Source organism: Tubulanus polymorphus, chromosome 4 (genome assembly GCF_964204645.1).
Source record: "Tubulanus polymorphus chromosome 4, tnTubPoly1.2, whole genome shotgun sequence".
In the NCBI taxonomy this organism is placed as follows: domain Eukaryota; kingdom Metazoa; phylum Nemertea; class Palaeonemertea; order Tubulaniformes; family Tubulanidae; genus Tubulanus; species Tubulanus polymorphus.
The window spans coordinates 23301405-23313854 of NC_134028.1; positions in this window are offsets into that span (position 1 = coordinate 23301405).

Sequence of the window (12450 nt, forward strand, 5' to 3'; positions counted from 1 at the left end):
TATTCAGGGAAGGTGCATAAATTGTATGGTAGAGATTGTTCCGCGTTCAGTCGGAACGCGCTTCGATATTTTTCTTACGAAAAGAAACTATCGTTTTCTCTCGTCGGTTTACTAAGTGGAATCTTCGATTAGTTAGTATTATTACTTCTGTAACAATAGCGCTGGTATTCTAGACCCGAATCGCGAACAACACTGGCGAATATCAGATCTTTTTTTCCATTCCATCGCATCCATATCTCTTAATAAATATTGTTCGCTGTTTACAGAAAACACGGCAGTTCGAGTTGGATTTTTAATCGGTCGAACGCGCGCACCTTCGGAATTCCATCGGGAAGTATATAATTGAGCTTTCGGAATTCTCTTACAACGAGCTTTACGTAATGTTTGTGTTCGCTGCGCGCGTATCAATAGGTTACTGTGTGAAATGTGAATATAATCCGGCGTTATCTGCTCAACACACATTTCTCTCTACGAGCGATCTAAAAAAAAATATACAAGACACTTTTCTTTTCGGCTAATCAGTCGCGCCTGGAGTTCGGTTACCAGAAATTTGTAGAAACCGACCGGAACCGAAGACACTGAAAACCAACGAATATCGAATGAGTTGACGGTTGATGTTTTCGTTCGTTCGTTCGTGCGCAAACAAAATTCCCATCTGAAATATCTTTTTGTAACGATAAGATCCCACGATACAAAAGAAATAACGATAAGGCCTAAAAGTTGAACCGGTCGTCGGCCGCCTATCTACCCGACATTAATTGAAACAAAATCATGATCAGGCTAGTCATTACAGATTCGGTAACTAGAGAAATGAATTGTAATGCAGTTTACAAAAGAAAGTGACCGGGCCGATTAGGAGAAATAAAGTATCAGTTTTTTTCTTGAGCTAGTCGTTCATGTCGAAGTTTCTACGCGTATCCTAGCATTCAACTTCAGGAATACTAAATTTCTAACAAAATAATGAAATATATATATATACAGTCCAGAGAATAAAGAGAATAAAGAGGATAATCTTTAGAGAGAATGATTTTGTTGTAACTTAAGTATTTCAGATTGGTTTTCCTTTTCTATCGTGTAATTTCTTATCGTGTATCGTTACTACGCGATTTTTCCAAAATCCTATCATCAGAGTGACGATAAACAATGCCAATCATCTTTAGAACTTTCATGCAAAATATAAACATTTTTTTCTATTAGAAAATAAATAAGATTTTTCATCGATTGTTTGATTTTTATTTCACCAATTTAGCTGTATCTGCTGTCGGATATTTGACACGCGGCCAAAATCTATCTATTTTCGCGATATTAAAATTTTCTATGAATCAAACATATCTCAAATAATGCTTATCAAAAATTCTCGCTGCTTCGCGCTGACAATCTACATGAAATCATAAAGTGCTAATTACATTGATTTAGATCTAGAACGCCAGACTTGACAAGACCCTAATTTCCCGTTGTTCAAAGGCTGACGACGTCATTGAGCCTTCCTCGGCACATAATTTCCGTATCTCAGCTGGAACTTCTCAACGAATCTTTAGTCTCTCGTCGAATTCTGAATCTCGAGATATTACTGATACAGACGCCGAAATTATGAGCGGTAATCATTTCTTTCCTGTCTCTAAATTCCTGTTTTTCATTACCAACAAATTCTTCAAACTGAACGGGATTGAAAATGTCATTTTCAGTGATGTATACTCACCACTAGTTTGTATCACTCCTAATTTTGCTGTAACTTAAGTATTCCTGAAGAAGATGACTAGGATAAAGTCTAACGAAATGTTGAAATAAACTTTAGCGCTGAAGGAAACCGTACCGCCAATTTCCCCTTCCCTCAACCATTTTCGCTGCAGCGCGCGGTCATCCCCCACCCCTGGCAAAATATAATAAGCATGATTTATCACTGGTTTCTGTTGACATCATTTATGAAAAGGATTGTAGATCATTTATACAATACACTACAGTTTAGAAATACAATTAAGCTCGTAGGGTTAGGATTAGGAGTAAAGGAACTAGGTTCGGGTTCAAATGAATTTTTTTTCAGGAGGGAAAATGAAAATGTCCGGGTGTTGGAGGGAAATGGGTGAGGGAACATGACCTGGTTCATTACGTCGCGCTATGTAACAACTCGAAATGGAAATTTAGAATGCAGAAACTATATAAGAATCGCGAAGGTTATCGCTGAGCTTGAATTGATGTAAAATCCATTTAGCGACTTAAAAGGACTTGAAGACGACAGACAATCAAATCAATTACACGTAGGTAACAGTGAAATATGTGTCTACTCCAGATTCCATTTCCATAAACATATCATAACTATGAATATAGATGGACAGCAACTTTACAGAGAGACACTTCTGGAATGAAGCGAAACTTCAATATATTCGCATTACGCGGAGCTGCGACGGGATAAGATGATTGCCAATATTAACTGTATTTCACCGACGAATAATGGAACAATCTTGTAAACTGTTCGCGGTAACTCAGCCATATGTGACGCGGTAATCTGGCCCCTCGTGCACCCTAACCATCCCCTAACAACCGCGCGTCATTGCTGGAAATAGCCATTTCAGACGCTATCATCATCCCGAATCCCGAGTCAACATTTCACGCTGCCATCATTATCGGCTTGTCTCAGACACTTGTGAATTCGTCTTTTATTGCGATTAGATTTGATGAAACATATTTCGATTTATAACGGGGTCACAGACCGGTTAGATATTTCATTCGCACAGCAATAACGTTCGTTGTTTATGAATATGTCGCACGTGGAATGAAATGATTCTATTCAAAATAAGACGATACAATATGATATAATAATGTGAAAAAAAAGTCCGAACGCTTCAATTTAATATGAATAATATGAATAATTAATTTAAAATAAATAATTTTCTATAATAATATATATATTTCATAATTTTCTAGTAACCTTACTAATGCTTGATATGATAAGTATGAGTCGAAAATAAGTCATTAGCTAAAGGAAACTTTTTCGGACACTTTTTTTCCTTTTTTTTAGTGTAGGATTTCTTCGTTAAAACAAAGCATGTTTCACCGATGGTTAACAATACATAATATGTATTATGCATATATTTGTATTGTGTCCTGTGTCAGGATCAATTACTGAAGGTGTATATGAATACGACTCGAGATGCAATATAGGCTATGAATAAAACGTCGGATAAAAAAGCTTCTCTTAATGCGTTTTCCCTGTAATCACTTCGGGCGCGCCACAAACCGTCTTTCAGGTTAAATAACAATCCCCGCATAAAAAGAAAATCAAATCGAAAATAACGAAAGTAAAGTTAGCGAAAAAATTAGTTATAATCACAGAATACGGTGGAATAACACCAGAATAACACCAGAGAGCAGGGAACTGCCAACGCTACTGTGGCAATAGAGGATTTCGCGTATGGCAAGCGAGGATCCGCCAGGTTCGCTAGTAGTTACACGTTCTTACGCATCCAATTTCTTCTACATTTCAGTTGAAATCGAATGCACCTATCTCATAAATAAAACGATTATTAATGAAAACAAATACCAAACAGTGAGAAGATGAATCGATTCAATGTATAGATATTAGGCGTGTCTTGATTCGGGAGCCTAAAAACCTCGTTCAAACTTGATTGAAACGCCAATATCGATGACGTGGTGCACATCGACTCGACTAACGCGTATATAGCAGTTATCGATACGTATATATAGAAACGCTTGTCACGGCGTCAAAAAAAACTCACTTGAATTAACTACCAGTCTGCGTTTGATGATGGATTGAATTATTTTTTCTTTGCAAACGACGTTCGATCGGATTATGGCGAATGTCGATATAAATGTAATTAATAGATGCTGTAACATGTGGGCTCAGATTCCGTGTATATACATATACATACATACACAGATATAAGCATAAAGCCAAACGTAACTGAGTGCTAATAACATTTATATCATATAATACTGATAATCGATTTGAACGTAGAATGCAAGCTAATGGAATTTATAGACGGAAATTTAAGGTACACTCCACCCTTATTGCCTTTTATATGTAACGACGAATGATCTTGATCAATTGCGGAGTCCAGCGGCGGTCCCCGCGGTGACAAGCTCAAATCAGTGTTTACTATCTGTAATGTGGCGATTGAACGACGCGAAGTCCGGGCCGCTTGGGAGCCGTATATCTCGACTAACGCAGTCAAAACAAGGCGTAAATCATAACCACAGTAACTTTCCCAGTTTATATCCGACTCGATATACCCTATGAATAGAACATACTTGACTCAAGAATTCATTTTTCAGCCATTTTACGTCTAAAGGAACTAAACCTTTCTGACTGTTTTCAAGGATGAATTATGAACTTTACGAAGTGTCCGGGCCGCATCGCGATGATGAACTACCCGATACTCCGAACAAACTGTAGTTGATGTACCTTGTCTTACTACGTGTTGGAATGCAATGACTCAACGCCCGATGACCCCGCATATACGCAATGTAACATTCAACTTGATTTCCCAAGAGATTCCCAACGGTCAACTAAAGTAAGCTTTCTTGCACCTTCTCGCATCTTATGTATATACAAGATGATTAATATATGTAAGGATTTTATGAAGGGGCAAGGGGAACTATATGCCATATTTAGTATCCGACGAGCGCCGAAGACAAACAAGCATTTCTGAATCCTTTGAATTGCTCGAATGTTCTTGAATAGTTTTAATTTCTGAAACTTGAAGTTGGAGAGGAGCATTTTCTGAACCTTTTGAGGTCAAATATTCGTGAAATTTTCGGAATGTGAAAATCAAAATTCGGAATTTAGAAATGTGGAACTTGGATTCAAAAAGGGATCTTCCGCACCCCCGACAGGGCCCCCTCTGGTGACGCCCCTGCAGAATTCAGCATTTATGATGTCCCGAACGTCAGTTCGGCGCAACTCAAATTTTCCTCTCGATGTTAAATTCCGCAGTTGAATAACGGTGATGTAAGTAATGACGTCATGTGTGTATTGCACACGAGCTGAGCTCTCTCACAACTCTCTCTCTCTCAGAATACGTACTTCAATATAATATGCACATCTTACATAAGTTACCGCAAACTACAGCTGATATTGACAAAATAGTGATTAGTTAACTGCATCCTTACACACCTACACCTTGACCTTACAGTAATCATTCCAGAATGATTACACCGAGACCCAACCCCGGCGTAAGGAAGCAACGCACATTAACGCACACTAATTGTGCCATTTTGAATGTGAAAATCTTCATTTTCGCACAAAATCTATACCCAATACCTATTGAACATTCAAAACAGTGCTCTCAGTATTAACTAGCAACTAGATCGAAAAACAGATACTAAGGAAGAAAAAAGAGTCATGTATCGTATGATGAAATACTCCTTAAGATGACTATTAAACTCACTGACTCAAGGAAACCTTTCAGGCCCAATTTTCCGGGATTTTACTGATCCTTACACCGTAGACTCCGAGTTTGTCCCCGATACTTATCCAGAAGTATTCTCTTAAAGATATTGCCCCCTCAATCTTTCCTGGCTTCAACTATGAGGGAGAAGATTACCATTGAGCTGAAAATCAAGTCAGTCAGACGAACGAGCGAACGGTAAACTGTTTTTCACAGCTGGGGTCCTGATTGAATTAAGAGTCTGAATAACACCCCAGAACAGATCGCATATGTTTCCTCATTGAACATATTCGAGAAATACCTGCCGTTAATTACCTGTAAACATTATAATGAAACAATAGAAGCCTGCAGACTGATTACAACATTCCATCTTTAATAGTAAACAACAGATAACCGCGGATTATCTGCGATCAGGTGGATATATCTATATCGCAAGGTCTGCAATGATACACGTATCAGTTTAGGGAGGAAGCGAAGTAAACATCCCGACAGGATACCCGACACTTGGCGAAAAACTACGCCCAACAAAGGAGCTGCGGCAAGCGTGTTTGAATAATGAGATAATAATTTTGAAACATACTTTGACCGTATTGAGAATACGTAGTATTCACAATTTACATTTCTACACTTCCCACAATTCACCCCGCCCGGTATGACGTCACGAGTAACTGGTCATGCTCGGGGGTGAATCAGCCGTCTGGCCGAGCGGGTTATCTTCGGTTTCTAAAGTTAGGTCTGGTTGGGTTAGGTTTACACACACCCATAAAACTAGAAATCCATGAATTACTATTATGATTTACTATCAACTTTTGTCATATTGGGATTTATCTTTTCTGTTTATTTCCAACCCGTTACCCAGTGCGTCAAACGTGCTCGAACTTGTGAAGGACCTTAACAAGTAGCGCCAAAGAACACGGTCTCTCTTCAGATGCGATCTTTAGAAGAACGACCATTTCGATATCATAGAGGCGGCTTCACACAACATAAGCATGATAAACGTAAAGTTGCTATAATTGAAGACATACATTACTGATTGTTATAAGGAAAAAAAGTTCCCGCGGTATCAATAATCGCTCAGTAAGTGCTGCCAGGTACCTTACACTGAAGAATGAGACGTATCGATTTTGTAATCAATCAACGCTTTCGGAAAGTGATCTCCTGAATAGACTGCGGTCATTAATAAAAAAATTTAAGAGCAACACAACGTTATGACAATTGTGTATCAATCATGGCAGCTGAACGGTGTTTCTTTAAAGCCATTAGCCAGCCAACAAATTATACGCATACCGACTAGCGTGGATATTAATTCACGCGTTGGATATTGCGTGTTAACCTGCGTTAGGCACGGTCTGAAATCCGTGACGCATACCCAGTCACGTAAACTAGACCGTCGTACGTATAAACCACTCGTTACAAGGCAGTCTACGAAACGAAACATGCGAAAGTCAGTTTTTGAAGCTGTTGTAAGATTTTTTATCATATATACATGTCATGGAATCAGTCACAGAATTGGTTTTGTTTTGGGTGTTCGTCTACTGTTCAATTACTTTTTGCGACAGCGACTCGGCAGGAGATGGGAACAACTATCATATAGTTAGCCTTGATTCCGTCTGTCAGCGAAAAGCCTTAACCTCACTCTCGGTCTTGACCAACACCACCACCTGGCGGGTTGACTGACTGATAAAGAAAATATCAACTGCTGAAACCACGACGCCCCAGAGTTCCGGAATGATCAATACTATTTTAGATTTCACAATCACAGAACTACTCAAATATCGAATAATTTGAATACTGTTATGCATCAATATGTGCTAATCTTGAAATGTTATGCAAATAATTCCAAAACAAATCAATTTGTCGCGGAAGATTTCTCCTAGGAATTAATCGTGTTTGCTATTCATCCAACTAGCAACAGAATGACCCTAAAATCAGTGCAGAACCGAAGCATTACGTAGATGCGTCGAAATGTTTGAAGACGCCTCGGAGAACATCGATCTTACGACACGCAGCAGATAGGTTCCACGTTTCAAAATAAATGCCGCAAAAAAAACCGATCGAAGAGGCTCAACGTCTTGAAATGAGAAGATTTCTCGATAAAAACAAAGTACCGCGCGTCAATAATGACGGGATAAACAACGGAGGCAGAATAGACTAGATTCAATGAAATGGAAATAAGCATCGAACACTCGATGAATGCAAGGTCTGATACGGTTGTTTGTTTGGGTGTGGTCAGCAACATACCAGCACACGCGCTTTCTCTCTCCCGAGTCCTCCCACATCAGCGCGTTTCAATAGTGACAAATATCAACATTCAGAATCGATGGCACAACCAGAATCTTAGTTTGTGGCATCGATTCATATCTGTGCGGAGTGTACCCGCGCGCCCGCTGTATAATCAACTGCGAATCGAGGTTCGAAGATATGGCTTCGAGCGAAATTAATTGCTCCTCTCTCTCTCTTCTCTCCTGAACGACCGAGGAATGAATGACAAGCCACAATTAACACAGCTCTCGGGTCAACATGTCATCGTATGGCGCCCGGAACATCTTGCATACACTCAGGTGAAATGTAAATATCAATATGCATACATTCAATATTTCCGTATGTCTCAGTAACGAGGGATTTGATGGCGTATTACATTACCGAGTTCTTCCTCTGCAACCGGGTACAATTTACATGAATCATTAACAGCAGAAGCAAATCGCAATTGAAGTCAGAGAATGTCTCGAACTCCCAACGGAGCTGACATTTCTTTGATCAAACAGATATACCTGCCTCACGGAGGGGGGGACATAACCCATGAATTATGAAATTAAAGCGTATTCGCATTTGCTGCGAACGATGTGAAAATGGAACGTCAATGAATGGTTGAGACGATTTGTAGAACGTAGCATGGAACATATTGATGACAAAATTAATCCGCATGCAGGCTGAGCTTTTTTGATTGGCAATTCTATTTCAAGAAAGAGGTAACTTTTTCACCGTGAAGAAGGCACTTTCCTTCGAAAAGGCCAGATCTTAAACCTGTGATGAGAATGATTTTTTTGATACCCTAAACTTAAAACAGCGTCTCGTTCATAATCTTCATGATTAAGTTGTTTTAGGTTTTAAGATTGCTTCTAATTTTCGCAAAATATCGAAAAATATCCAGATATCGAAAAAACATGACCCGGATATTTTTACACAGGCTTTTTAAAGGGAGCTTTTAGTTGGTCCGTTTAGCTGCCCCCTTACAACCGCCGGAGTAGAACTACCAAATACAGTAGAACCTCGTTACAAAGAACTTCAGAGGGATCAAAAAATCTGTTATAACCGAAAGTTAGTTACATCCAGTATGAAATTATTGATTTTGGGATAAAATTCTAGATTTGTAAGAACTGATAAATCGTGACCTGCGAGGTCGTTATAACGAAGTTCCCCTGTATCAAGACAGTGACATCGAGTTTTCGTTTCTCAGTAAGGACTGATTTGACTCCATTTGCACCGAAGCCGCGCGGAGAAACATAATTCCGTTGCGCAGTAATTTTTTTGGTACGTGTGCATTAATCCTATCAGCCGAGAGGCAATTACTGCTGCTACGTATATATCGATTATCTCATTGGACCGTATCAATTGATACTGAAGATGACGTCAGCAGAAATAATGACATCACCCATATGATATGGTACTAGTCGATGGCGGCGAAAAAGTATGTTCAATACGTTCGGAGCTTCGGGAGCGGTATCTATACGTTATACTTCATATACACCACAACTGACTATAGACAACTTGATACGTCAGAACTGGAGTGAAATAATACAAGTAACTAGTTTTAATTATACGGAATTTTGCTGATATTTTTCTATGGAATTCTTCGCGAGGTGCGGTATTAGAAGGAGCGCTCACGCTCTCTCCTTCGACAGGTTACTTCTACAGAGGAACAGAAGGCTTCGCTCGATTAAGAGCCAATCATCCTGATTATTTCCCCATTCCTTACATATTTCGGTCACGGGAGTTTTCTGAATATCTTCCACAGCTACAGTTCTATCCTTAGCTGGAACAGTTCGCCAGCAACACAAGTGAAAATAGTGAAACCGATTAGAGCCCATGCCCATATTGCGGTCACGCGATGCTTATTTCGATTATAGTAACGAAAAAAAGATTATAGTCACGAAGTTAAGCCGTTTTAGTGTGTATGGAGGTACAGAATATGCACTAATTTATTAGGGCCCTTGAACACATTATATACCCGATATAAGCGTTTTTCAAAACTTCAAAAACCTGGTAAAGACCCGCTATGACCCCTTTCAACAGATTTCTGTCTATGACTGATTGACCAAACGGTCCAGTGCAGTGATACTTTATCTGGACACCACTGATAATAGGCTTCCGATGAAAGGGGTTGCATTCTGCGACCTATGGCATTTACACAACCTTGAAAACACTGTGTCAGTGTCATCGCCGGAAACCACAACAATTTTCTCGATTTCACATTCATACATCAATTTGAATCAGATCGATGTGTAGAGATGTTGTTTCAAATCAGATCGGGTGCGTGGTGCAAAGGCCAAAGGCAGAAAAGTTTCAATTAGACCGCGAGACTTCTAGAGTTGTTGAATAACGTTTCCGCAGGGAGGACACGGTAATTCAATTCATGTTACATCGGTTTAACTGTATAAATCATTAAATCGATAGACACTGTTCTGTCAATTTATACAGACGATTTCAATTTCTCGGTTGTACAGTTCAATTGATTTCAGACGAGATGACTTGTGTATTTTTAACTAGATTTTGGTTTACAGGTAGACGCTGTATACGGCTGCGCGTTATGAACCGTGCCAAATATAATGTGTTCAATCTTGTGTCTGCCGGCGATGGGTGTGACCAGTACTACCGACAAAAATAAACAGCGTAAAAATATTCAACACCTTTACAGCCCTGCATAGAACGACTGGTACAGACTGTTTCTTAGCACATCCCGAGGAAAGTTTACCCTGGAATCTTTCTTGAAGTTATCGCTTAGATTTCCAGAGGTTGCATTCAACAGGGCGGGCCCAGGGGCAAGATGAGAAAGTCTTGCCAAATATTTCTCAGTAAGACCTCTAGATCAAACCCCTTATAACACCAACTGTTGCTGCATCGAGACTTTCGCTTTTTGTGCGCAAACAGTCAATTGCAGTTCGAAACAGATTTCAACGTAGATGCTGATAATATCTGTTTGTCAAATGCGACGAATAGAGGAACGGCTTAATGGGCGACTTAAACGGCGTAAATAGATCTACGAATTATCTTCATTCCATTAGGACAATACTTCACACGAGTATTATCATCGTTAGCTTCATCGTCATCGCGGGTAGGGGAACTAGCGGGGAAAAACTGTCGTCATCGTCATCCGAGACATTTCTGTGCATTGGTCGTAGCTATGGAAACTGGCTGTTATTACACCTGCCGTTACGATGACGCTCGGTGATGACACTATTAATCACCGAAATATCCAACACACTCACAGACACTCACAGGCACTCACACACTCACGGCTAACGTAAAACGTATGAGTTCCATAAATATACAAACAGTATACCCTACAACTATACTTAGGCAGAAATTCCGGTTAAAAAACTCTCGACCGGCCTTCTCGGTTCCGATATAGGTCTCTACCGATTCCAGAATTCCTTTTCTGGCGCGTTCGTTTCGACCCTAAGTATTGCGGAATAGCATAATCCGTAAACCTGATAGAAGCGGCCGGTAGAGATCTCGCAACCAGGAATTTCTATTCCTTAACCGGAACGCGCCAGAAGAGAATTCATGAATTGGTATTATAGGCTAGAGACCAATCGAAACCTGTCTCAGCATGGTTATCTTGAACTTCACCCAGTCCTGTTAGTGGTTATATCAACAGACAAACCAACAACGAGGACAATTCGTTCAAATTTAATGGTACAAGCTCTGGTGCAAGCCATAGATGCCAATTTTGAATGACTTGCCATGATGTTCAAAAAAGGCTGATTAAACCATGTGACAATTTCTGTCATTCATTATTGTTTGTTGACAAGATGAAAAGGAGCATACAGAAATTGATGGACTTGCACAAGCCTCATAAATCGCCCTGGATCCGCCCCGCTGACACTAAGATTCTTGGTGAAACCAGAATCGACTAGAACCGGGCATTTCACAATGAGCCGATTGTTATTTCAGTACTAATATGATTACATCAATCTAGAGAAGTATCAAACCTGAAGTGTGTTAGCTATGACTATTCATGCAGTCTTCAATCGGCCCATCAATTCACATTGAGTGTTTTAAAAGTAGCCGATGCTTTTTTGACCTGCGATAAACGAATGTATCGAATTTGAACTCCCGCGATAGAACAAAAACACGTGCTGCAGGTGTATAAACCATTATTGCTAAGCCACGTGTTTTCCATCAAATCAAATACCAGTTCAATGATTCAACTAAATGATCATCTGTGATTCCTCACACCGGGCATCTACTTTTTAACTGTTGATCAGTTTTTGTTGATCAGTTTCACCTCAATAGAGTCTGATTACTCCGGCGTTCAACCACAAACCTAAGGATGGGGATATGTTCATTCGTCTTATTTACCCGTACCTCAGGTGTTTTGAATGTAAATCTAACAAAAAATGGTATTTCACAAAATAGCTCACGAATTCGAACTCCGATTGAGCAAAACATTCAAAAAGGCTATCAATATAATTGGTGTAGATATCATTTTTATATCATTCACAGTTATTCTGGATAACAATTGATGAAACCCTCCGAATGCGTTTTGTGACGTTAATATAGAAAACCCCAAACTCAGAATGAAAAGTAAGGACCAAAATGTTTCCTTGAGCTAGTACAGTAAACCTCTCCCAACTGGGACCAACTGGGACCTGCAGAATTGGTACGAGGTAAGCGAAAGTCAGAGTTAAGGATGGTAAAACACGTTAAGTCACAGAAATTTATTTCTGGCATAGGTTCCATTGATAGATAACGTAGAGAATCCCACAATTATAACGAAAGAAGGATATCAAGTCCGAAAATGTTTCCTAGAGCTAGGTGTTAA